This window comes from Rattus norvegicus, chromosome 18, assembly GCF_036323735.1.
Source record: "Rattus norvegicus strain BN/NHsdMcwi chromosome 18, GRCr8, whole genome shotgun sequence".
NCBI lineage: Eukaryota > Metazoa > Chordata > Mammalia > Rodentia > Muridae > Rattus > Rattus norvegicus.
In genome coordinates, this window is record NC_086036.1 from 9,913,856 (window position 1) to 9,923,608 (window position 9,753).

The 9,753-nt window shown below is 36.0% G+C and overlaps 1 pseudogene; it reads left to right on the forward strand.

The window, feature by feature from the left end:
• The first annotated feature begins 8,971 nt into the window (after positions 1–8,971).
• LOC120098417 (small nucleolar RNA U3) lies at positions 8,972–9,058 on the forward strand (annotated as a pseudogene).
• The last annotated feature ends 695 nt before the right edge of the window (positions 9,059–9,753 follow it).

Here is a 9,753-nt window from a genome sequence, read left to right on the forward strand (position 1 = left end):
CTCAGTAAGGGTGTCATGTCTTGTGGCCTTCCCTTGAGCTGAATCCCAATATCCATGTTTTAAAATAAGCCTGCTGTATGGTTTATATCAGAAACAATCTTAAAGGCAGTAAGGGGTGAGTTTCTTAATCAGGAGAACTCTTTAGTACATATTCCCATCTATGTACTTTCTTAAAGAAAACATGGGGATCCAAATTGTACTATAGTATGTTAATTATTCCTCCCATTATTGCTTCTTTCATTTTCTCTAACATACCCCAAACCCCCTAGCCCTTCTTGTCCTATTATCTCTCCTTTTTGCTTTGTATTGTTGCATTCAATCTTCTGTCTTTCAATTCAACAACCACCAGCTCCTTACAAATTTACTAAACATCTATGGATATTCTAATAAAGCATAAATGTTTAAGATTCAAAGGTAGCCTCTACAGCATGCAATGTATCCTTATTGTTGTGGGTTACTACTCTCAGACTGGTTAATTCCAGTTCTGTTCATTTACCATCAAATTTCATAATTTTCTTTTTATCTTAGAAGCGGAGTACATTATACTTCATGGATATAGGGAACTTATACATAGGGAACTTTAAGGCTACAGGGAGAAATCATGATTATTACTTTTAGTAAATAGGCATTATATCAAATAATTATCTTTATGTCTGTGAATAAACATAGCTTCCAGTCCGTTTTCTGAGATGTACCCTTGTAAAGTGAACTTTGAATAATGCACAGACTTGGAGTTAGTTAAAGGAAAGTAAGTGCTTGGGGAGACAGAAATGCATATTCCACTGCAACCCCCTCAAAACTGAGGTAACATCATGGAAGAGGTGAAGGTAGACTTAAAAAATATGAAATTTGAAGGTAGTATTGTTGCTTCTGAACATGGCAGGGTTAGGAATAATAAAGTCAAAATGATTGTAGGCTTCAAAAGACTCACCAAGGTAAAGCCAGCATATACTCCATCAGGGACCAGGCTAAGATTCCCAAGAATCCTAGCTGAGGACCTTCTGGCATTTGCTAGCTTCTCAAGCAGGAAGAATGTGTTGTCTTTGCTGATATGTATCATAGTGGGTTCCCCATACTCTATTGAGTACTCCTAAGTCCATATATACATGGTCATCATTTGATGATTCAGTGGGCTATAAAAATGAAACAGAACTTAAAGCTTAAGATGGGGAAGAGAAATGAAAGAGAGAACCTTAAAAGAATTGAAGGGATCAGTGAGAGATACTTATAATCAAGTTATAGTACATATTTGAAATTTTCATAGAGTAAAAATTATATAAATGTGACAATTTTAAAATGTAAAAATATTTATAAATTATAAAATATAGCAATTACTATTATAAATTAGCAATGAAAAGTATAGGAGTATATATAATTGTATGTGTCATTTTATATATAAATGCATAAACATATAATAATATTTGATAAAATATATACAAATATAAGAAGCTAGATAGAAAAATATAATATACATGAAAATTTTTTGAAAGTGTGAAAGATTTTTAAAGTTAATCATATGCTTCAATCTTTTCATCATCTATTTATGATATATTAACAGTATTCGAGGGGCTGGAGAGGTGGCTCAGCGGTTAAGAGCACCCGACTACTCTTCCAGAGGTCCTGAGTTCAATTCCCAGCAACCACATGGTGGCTCACAACCATCTGTAATGAGATCTGATGGCCTCTTCTGGTGTGTCTGAAGACAGCTACAGTGTGCTTATATATAATAAATGAATAAATCTTTAAAAAAAAACAAAAAAACAAAAAAAAACAGTATTCGATAAATACCTTAGGATTTTAAAATGTGAATAAATAATACAGAAACATTTTTCTAAATAGAATTATCATTTGTCTCCTCTTCTGTGTACAAATAATTCAAATGCCATTTTTCCTATTTTTTAGGTCATTGGAAATTTGAAATTATAAAATAAGAGCAAGTTGGAAAGAAGTAAAATATCTATTTTCACTATGACAGTAAAGAGCTACACATTTATATGGAAGCACCTATTAAGGTATATTATCTCTATGCCTCTAATGTGGACTGGACACTGTATAACTTAATGAAATACAAAATCTAAGACACAATACAAAATAATGATTTATCAATACACTTAAGAATTTGTGACAGAATGTCAAAGGTATCAACTTTACAGATGATTTTGCTAGGACAGAAAAAAAAACGATTTTCTTAATATGATATATGGATGTTTCAAATGAGTAACCTGTATGAGGCTGATTCTAGTGAATATGAATAATTTTGTTGTATTCATTTTGAAATAGTTGTTTTCTATGCATTTGAACCAGGATGTTTTATTTTTACTTTTATTTTGGTCTCTCATTTTTTGTTTATAGCATCAATTGTATACTCTGTAGTCTTATAAAAATTCATCCTTAAACAAAAAATCTTGACTAACATTCACTTCATACTCATACTAACTTTGTGATTTCAGACATTCCTCTATTTAATGTTCTCTTTCACTCTAACACACACACACACACACACACACACACACACACACACACACACACACACACACACACAATTCCATGAGATAATCTTGTCCATTATTGTTAATATTGCTGAGATGTACTCCAAATCAACTGGAGAAAAACGTAATTATCAAAAGGTGGGAGGTAAAGAGACCTTCTAGAATGTGTCAGAGACTCAGTAGGTGAGAGGCTTTCAGGACTCAATGGGAGGGACCTTGGTTGAAATGTCGATCAGGAAAGGACCTTGAGAGGAGGTATGGTGTTACCAATCCATAGTCAAAATTTGTAACCCAAAAATGTTTCTTTCTCAAAGAAGTGCAAGGACAAAATTGGAGAAGAGACTGAGGGAAAGGTGGTCAAGTGACTGCCCCAAATGGAGATCCATCCCACGAGGAGACACCGATGCCTGACACATCACTAATCTTATTGTGTACTTAAAGACTGAAGCTTAGAATTGCTGTCCTCTGAGAGACCCAACTAGCAATGGAAACAGATGCAGATATTTATACCCAACCTTTGGACTGAAATCAGGGACCCCTATGGTTGGATTAGGGGAAGAGTGGAAGAAGGAGCAAAGGAGGGTGACCCCATAGGAAAAACAACTAACCCAGAACTCATCTAATGCTCAGACACTGAGCCACCAACCACGAACCATACAGGAGCTGGTCTGTGGCCTTCAACACATAAATAGCAGGGGTCTTTCTGGTCTGACCTCAATGGGAGAAGATATACCTAATCCTGGGAAACTTGAGGTTCAGGGAGGGGGAAGGGCTGAGAGTGTCTCTCAGAGACACGGGGATAAGGAATGAAATCAGGAATTGTGGGTTTGGGGACCAGGAATGCTGGATTGTAAATAATGTTAATAATAATAATAATAATAATAATAATAATAATAATAATAATAATAAAGTTTTTGCTGCCATACTATTAAGGTGTATGCGATGTTTTGTTAAGCAGATAATGGGATAACATGGATCACAACTAAGTTGAACAAGATCCCATAGGTGAATAACATTGTCTTGTAAAATTCCTTCTTAATGTTATAAATTTAATACACCTAGCTGCAAGATCTGGTTTACCTGCAATCATTTATCTAAAGCAGGGGTAGTTACAACCGAGGTATTACATGCAGTAACTGTCTATACCAAATTTTGTAAGGTTACAACCACAGTAGCTATAGCTGCTGGGGGTGTGAGACCACCATAATGGCAGCAATTCCGAAACCCCTTCTGTAATGACATGAGAATGGGGTGTGATCAGAAACAAGAAGCTCACCCAGTCTACCCATCAGTCATTGCCTAGAAAAATAGCCTTGACCTCCAACCACCAGTACCTTTTGTTGTTTGTTTGTTTGTGCCATACTGACTTTTCAATGTAGCATAAGAGCTTCTCTCAAGTTCTCAGCTTTGTGTGAACATTCCCCTGAATCTCTGGCAGCATTTATTGAGTACTCTAGTCCATATAGGAGCAATTAGCATTGAGAAATTTACTGGTCTTTGGCTATTTTTCAGGTTCTTTTCATAAAGTTAATTTTATTGTGATACCAAAGCCAGGTAAAGACACATGATAGGCCAATCTCACTGATGAATATTTATGCAATAAATAGAAACTCAGTGAAATATTTGAAAACAAAATTTAAAAATGCATCCAAAATATTATAGACTTGATTAAGTCAACTTCATCCACACTTAAAAACAAGAAATACAAGGAACAGTTTTATCATAATGAAGGTTAATAGACAAAGAATAACAGATGAAATCAACTAAACAGGCTAAAGGGAGAAACAGTCAAAGAATTTCTAGGAATATCAGGAGGAAACAAGAATGCTTGGATTCTCCAATACTTTTGAAGTATTAGAGCAAAGGGATAATAAGTAGAGAATATAAAGAGAATGTAAAATGAGAAGAAAAGTTCAAACTATCCCTGTTTGAAGAAGACATGATTCTATACTTGGGCATCGTAAAACCTATTACAAAAATGTGGATATGAAAACCTCTTAAATTTGCAAAATAGGATATCAATATAAAAACAGACTCTTCATTTATAACAACAATGTACTCTCAGTGAACATTTATTTCAGTTTATTTGGGTTCTAATCTTTACGATTGGTGCCAATTTTTTTGTGATAAATCTCCAACACCAATAAGACTGTATGAAACCACACGACTCAGTTATAATATAAAGTGCACACCTAGGTTGGGCAGTAACCGTTACCCTACTCTATTATCCAACTATGAGATGCTGGGCTACTTGCAGCTCCTTCGGGCCACGTGTTTCTTCTCCATCTTCTGTCCACCTCCTCTTCCTCCATTGTCCTCTCTCTCCTCTATCTTCTCATCCCCCCTCCTCTTTCTTCTCTCTCCTCTCTAAAACTTCCAACCCCACTTATCCCTTCCACTGTCCAGGCTCTACCCTTTATTCGACCAGTTAAAATGGGGAAAAGGTTCACAGGAAATCACCTGAGTACATGATCCACACTGCTTCAGGACAGTCCCTCTGGAGAAAGCAGAATTAGCATCAAAATACAAGCAACACCAAGGCAGTCCACAATAGAAAGACATAAACTGTATTTCTATCATTTACCTTTATAAAAAATATCAAAATATATCATAGACTTTAATTTAAAACATAAAACATTGAAATTACTCATAAAATAATTAGCACAGTTAAGATACTGGAGAAAGCAAGCACTCTCTGAACAAGATTTCAAATGCACAGAAACTAGTTCCACTTATAAACCAATAAAAACACAGATCTAGGAAAACAAGTAGAGAGGCTGGGAGAATTTGGAGGAACATGATCAAAATATCTTGTATGAAAAATTAATAAAAATACTGTGCATCCATCAGAGGAAGCTGTCAGTAGAGCACAGTCCCTGTGAGTGGAAGAAAGGCTATACCAGCCATAATTCTGACAGGGCTATATTGAGAAATTTAGAAAATACCACTTCCCTTTTAGTTCTACAGACCCATGGTTTCCTGCTGTGTGTGTTTGAAGGTAAGATGGACTCTAGAGTCTGAATGTAGTTCTGGTTGCTTAGAGATGTCAGGCCTCTTCTCCCTTTATCTCCTAAATTTGAGTCAGTGCTATGAAAACGTGCACTCCATGATAGTCATATTGGGTTTTAATTTTATTTATTTACTTTTTAATTTTTAGTCTATGTGGATGTTTTATTTTACCCAAATAAAATACACATGATTTTATACATAAAGTTGTATAAGTGGAACATAGTGAGGGAAATCAAGCATATTTAATTTATTGTGTTTGGTATGTAAATATGGATGGGATGTGGGAAAACTTTTAATTTTTTAATATTGAACATAGATTCTTCTCTTGTACAATATATCCTGAAAATTGTTTTATGTCTCTTCATTCCTCACAGCTCTCTCCCATGTTCTTTTCCCACCAGGCCCACTTGACCTCCATTTCCCCTTATAAGAAAACAGGCATCCAAAAGACAACCAAACATGACAAAGCACGATATAATAACACAGGGCAGAAGTCCTTATATTGAGGCTGGATTAAAACAACTCTGTAGGAGGAAAAAAAGTCCCTCCAAATGGCAGAAAAGAAAGTGACACACCCTCTCCAACTCTTAGGAGTTTCACAAAAACACCAAGTTAGTAGCCATACATATGCACAGAGGATCTGATGCAGAACCCTGAAACACCCACCGTGTATTCATCATCAGTCTCTGTGAGCCCATGTGACCCCTGCTTAGGTGGTTCACTGAGATCATAAACAAAAAGGCCAGTGCCAGAAAGACCTTTCTTTTTTGGTAGTTGTTGTCAAGTGAGGTCTTATATATGTTCAAATATTACAAGCTTCTTACCTACAATGGCTACTTTCTCCTATCACTTGACAGCAAGTCCCTATCACTCAAGGCAGAACTTACTGCAGTCACGGAACATGAGAAAACATACTGGTACTCAGGTAGAGACTTCATCTCTATTATCTGGTTTTCACAGTACTGAATTATGACACAGTGTTCAGTGGGCCATGTCCTCCTGGTGTCCTCCACTCGCTCTGACTCCTACAATCTCTTCTCTCCCCTTCATCTACAAGATTTCCCAAGCTCAAATAGGATGGACTTGATCAAAGCTTCCAATTTGGACCATCAGCAGAATGTCTGGCTCTGGGTCTCTATATCCATTACTGTCTGCTGCCAGAGAAAGTATCTCTGATAACAGCTGAACAAGGTACCAATCTATGATTATGGCAGAATATCAATAGGAATCATCTCATTGTTTTGCTTTTTTTCCTGCCAGTTGTTTTTGGTTCTACCCTGGGTCTTTGGGCTATACAATCTCCAATTTCCGGCCATTGAAAGTATAGGACACGGACTCCCTTTCATGGCATCAACCTCAATTTAATCTAAATGCTAAAATTCTCTTCCATTCACTGACAGAATACCTTCCAGAGCCAAAGAGACTAAAACATAGGGGTGAAAGTTGCTTGTGGTCACCAACTAGACTTTTCTACATTCAAAGATCTGTATGGTTGTTGTCTTTGGCAACAGGGCCACTCTGTCTAATTTAAAGAACAACCCACTGTCTTAGCATTAATCCGTGTTGTTGAGGGATCACTTCAGGACAGCAAAGCTAAGAACTCATCTGAATGAAACTCTTTCCCACCACTGGAAATCTTGCCTGAAGAACTCATCTGAATGAAACTCTTTCCCACCACTGGAAATCTTGCCTGACCACAAAAGATGGCCAGTTCCTAGTCTGTATCCTCTAGGAGCCCTCATTAAGGTCAAACTCATAGCTTCTAGTTACTTTCTACTGTACTAGGTTTCCACTTACCCACAGATGTTCACCAGTTCAAACTTTCTCTTGTTGCACACTCTCTCTATTAATCCCCTGCCCACCTGATTACTCCTGATGGCATTCCCACATGTCCCAAGTCCTCCTGCAAAATACATGTGTTTTCCAGTTTGCCCTCCCCTTTACTTAATTCTCTGGGTCTGTGGAATGTAGCTTGATTATTATTTACTTAACATCTAATTTCCAGTTATAAGTCAATACATTCTATATTTATCTTTCTTGGTCTGGACCACCTTTATAAGAAGGATATTTGTCAGTTGCATCCAACTTAGACGTATCCTAAAATTTATCACGCTTATATCCATATGTCCATATGAATATTCACAAATATTCACTAAACTTCATACATTTAGTTGGTAAGTTGCATAGTTTCTGAATAATACCTTGGTTAAGCAAATAAAAATAATCAACAGCAAACTGTGTACCACTACATTGTTCTGGACATGGGCGTCAAATCTGTCAAAAAAATACATTTCAATAGTTGAAGTAGAGGTAACCCTATTTTGCTTCAGAAACTATTAGTTACGTGTCAGTATGTTGAAATATTCTTTGTAGCTAAATTATCCTAATAAAATATTTTCCCTAGAGTTGTGTATATTGAGAAGCTAAAAAGAGGTTATGATTCAAACAACTTTTAGAGTAAAACGAAAGAAAATACAGTTTGAATGATCACTTTTCCACCAATTTCATATGTTTGATACAATAATAACGCTTACTCTGAGAATAGAAATGGTAGTCTCCAGATATTCATCAAAGATGGATTATATCATAAAATGAACATACCCTAAATAGAAGCAAAAGAAACAGAATGTGCCTAGCTGAATTTCAGCCATAACAATAATGCTGATTACAATTGCTGTGTGCTATGGGATTTTCCTCCTAAAAGGCAGCAGGAATACTATTCAATGCTGCAAAAAGAAGTTCGGGCCAAGGGGCTTTTCCTTGAGCTACTTCTTCAAGAGACAACTGTCACTCACATCTCTACAATGAATAATATTAGAAAGAGAAGATATTTAGTAACACTAAAAATGCATTGCTTCAACAAACAACAGAAAAATCTTGTCCTGGTTTTAAAGATGAATGTATGCAGCAGAGGACCCCCAAGTCTGGGTTCAGTGAGAAAAGATACATCTAACCCTCAAGTCTGGAGGCCCCAGAAAGTTTACAGGTCTGGTGTGGTGGGTGGGGTGGGGACATCCTTGTGGAGACATGGGAGGTAGGGGGTGGGGAAGAGGTATGGAATGTAGAACTGTAAGGGGATGGTTGACCTGGGGCAGGATAAAACCTGGAGTGTAAAAATAAGTAAATTTTTAAAAATTAAAAAAAAATGAACAGGTTCTTGCCATTTTTTGATTTTCTCTCTTGTGAGATTGCATTTGTCATTTGGCTATATATTTCCATCTCACTTTGTGTGAACAGATTTTATAAACTAGGAATGACATAATTTCAAATTCCCATACAGTAATATCATGTCCAGCAGTTGGCACAGTTGGCACAAGCATGAAAAACAGAAATACTTGAGATCAAGTTTTTCAGATATGCAACTAAATGTTGTTAACATTCCTTAATGTATAGCAGAAAATAGAATATGTTGGTTGTGGCTTTCATCCCTGGTAGTCATTATTCACACAGCATTCCTTTAGCTATTTTTCTTTAAGACTATACTTTCAGGGATCATTTCTATAGTTCGTTACTAGATATTTTTCTTTGTTATAATTATTAACTGAAGCATTCTTCTCTGTTTGATTAAAATGAGGTAGTAGTAATTGTTTCAACTCATTAATTCTTGTCCTTTACCATTATTTTGCTACTGTGTCCCTTTTAAATATGGACATATCTTTTTGAATCTTACTTGTTTAGATGTCATATAGTATTATGAATTCTGTCATGGTATTGGTAATCAAGCAAGATTTAAGCATGAAAAGTAAACTTGCATGAAGCAAGTGTTTTTAGTTCAATTCTTATACATATATAATCTTGAGTGAGAGAGTTGGGCAGTAAGGTAGTGATGATCAATTGATTAAATCAAATTTAAATGTCTTAAAATATTTTTATTATTAGAAAATTTTGAATGAGTTGTTGTATGCTGATTCTGTTCCTCTTGGGGACATGGCAAATACCACTCTGCTCATCTTTATACTATCAAATTGTTTACTTTTGTCACCTGCATGTTCCTCATTACTTCCTGTCATACTGAAGGAAATAATTCCAGGATGTCAGCTGTAGCCTTGCTCCTCACCTGAGCCAGATGTTATTTGGGTCCATCTGTTCACACTTCTCTGGTTTAATATGAAAAATAACTGGGGGCTGTGAAGGCAACACAGTAATTAACCTTGTAAATGACATTAGTATCACAAATGAAAGCAGCACTTGATTTTGTGACTTTTGTCAGTTAGCAATAATTAATCTCAGTTTCTTTGCATAGCATCCCTTAATA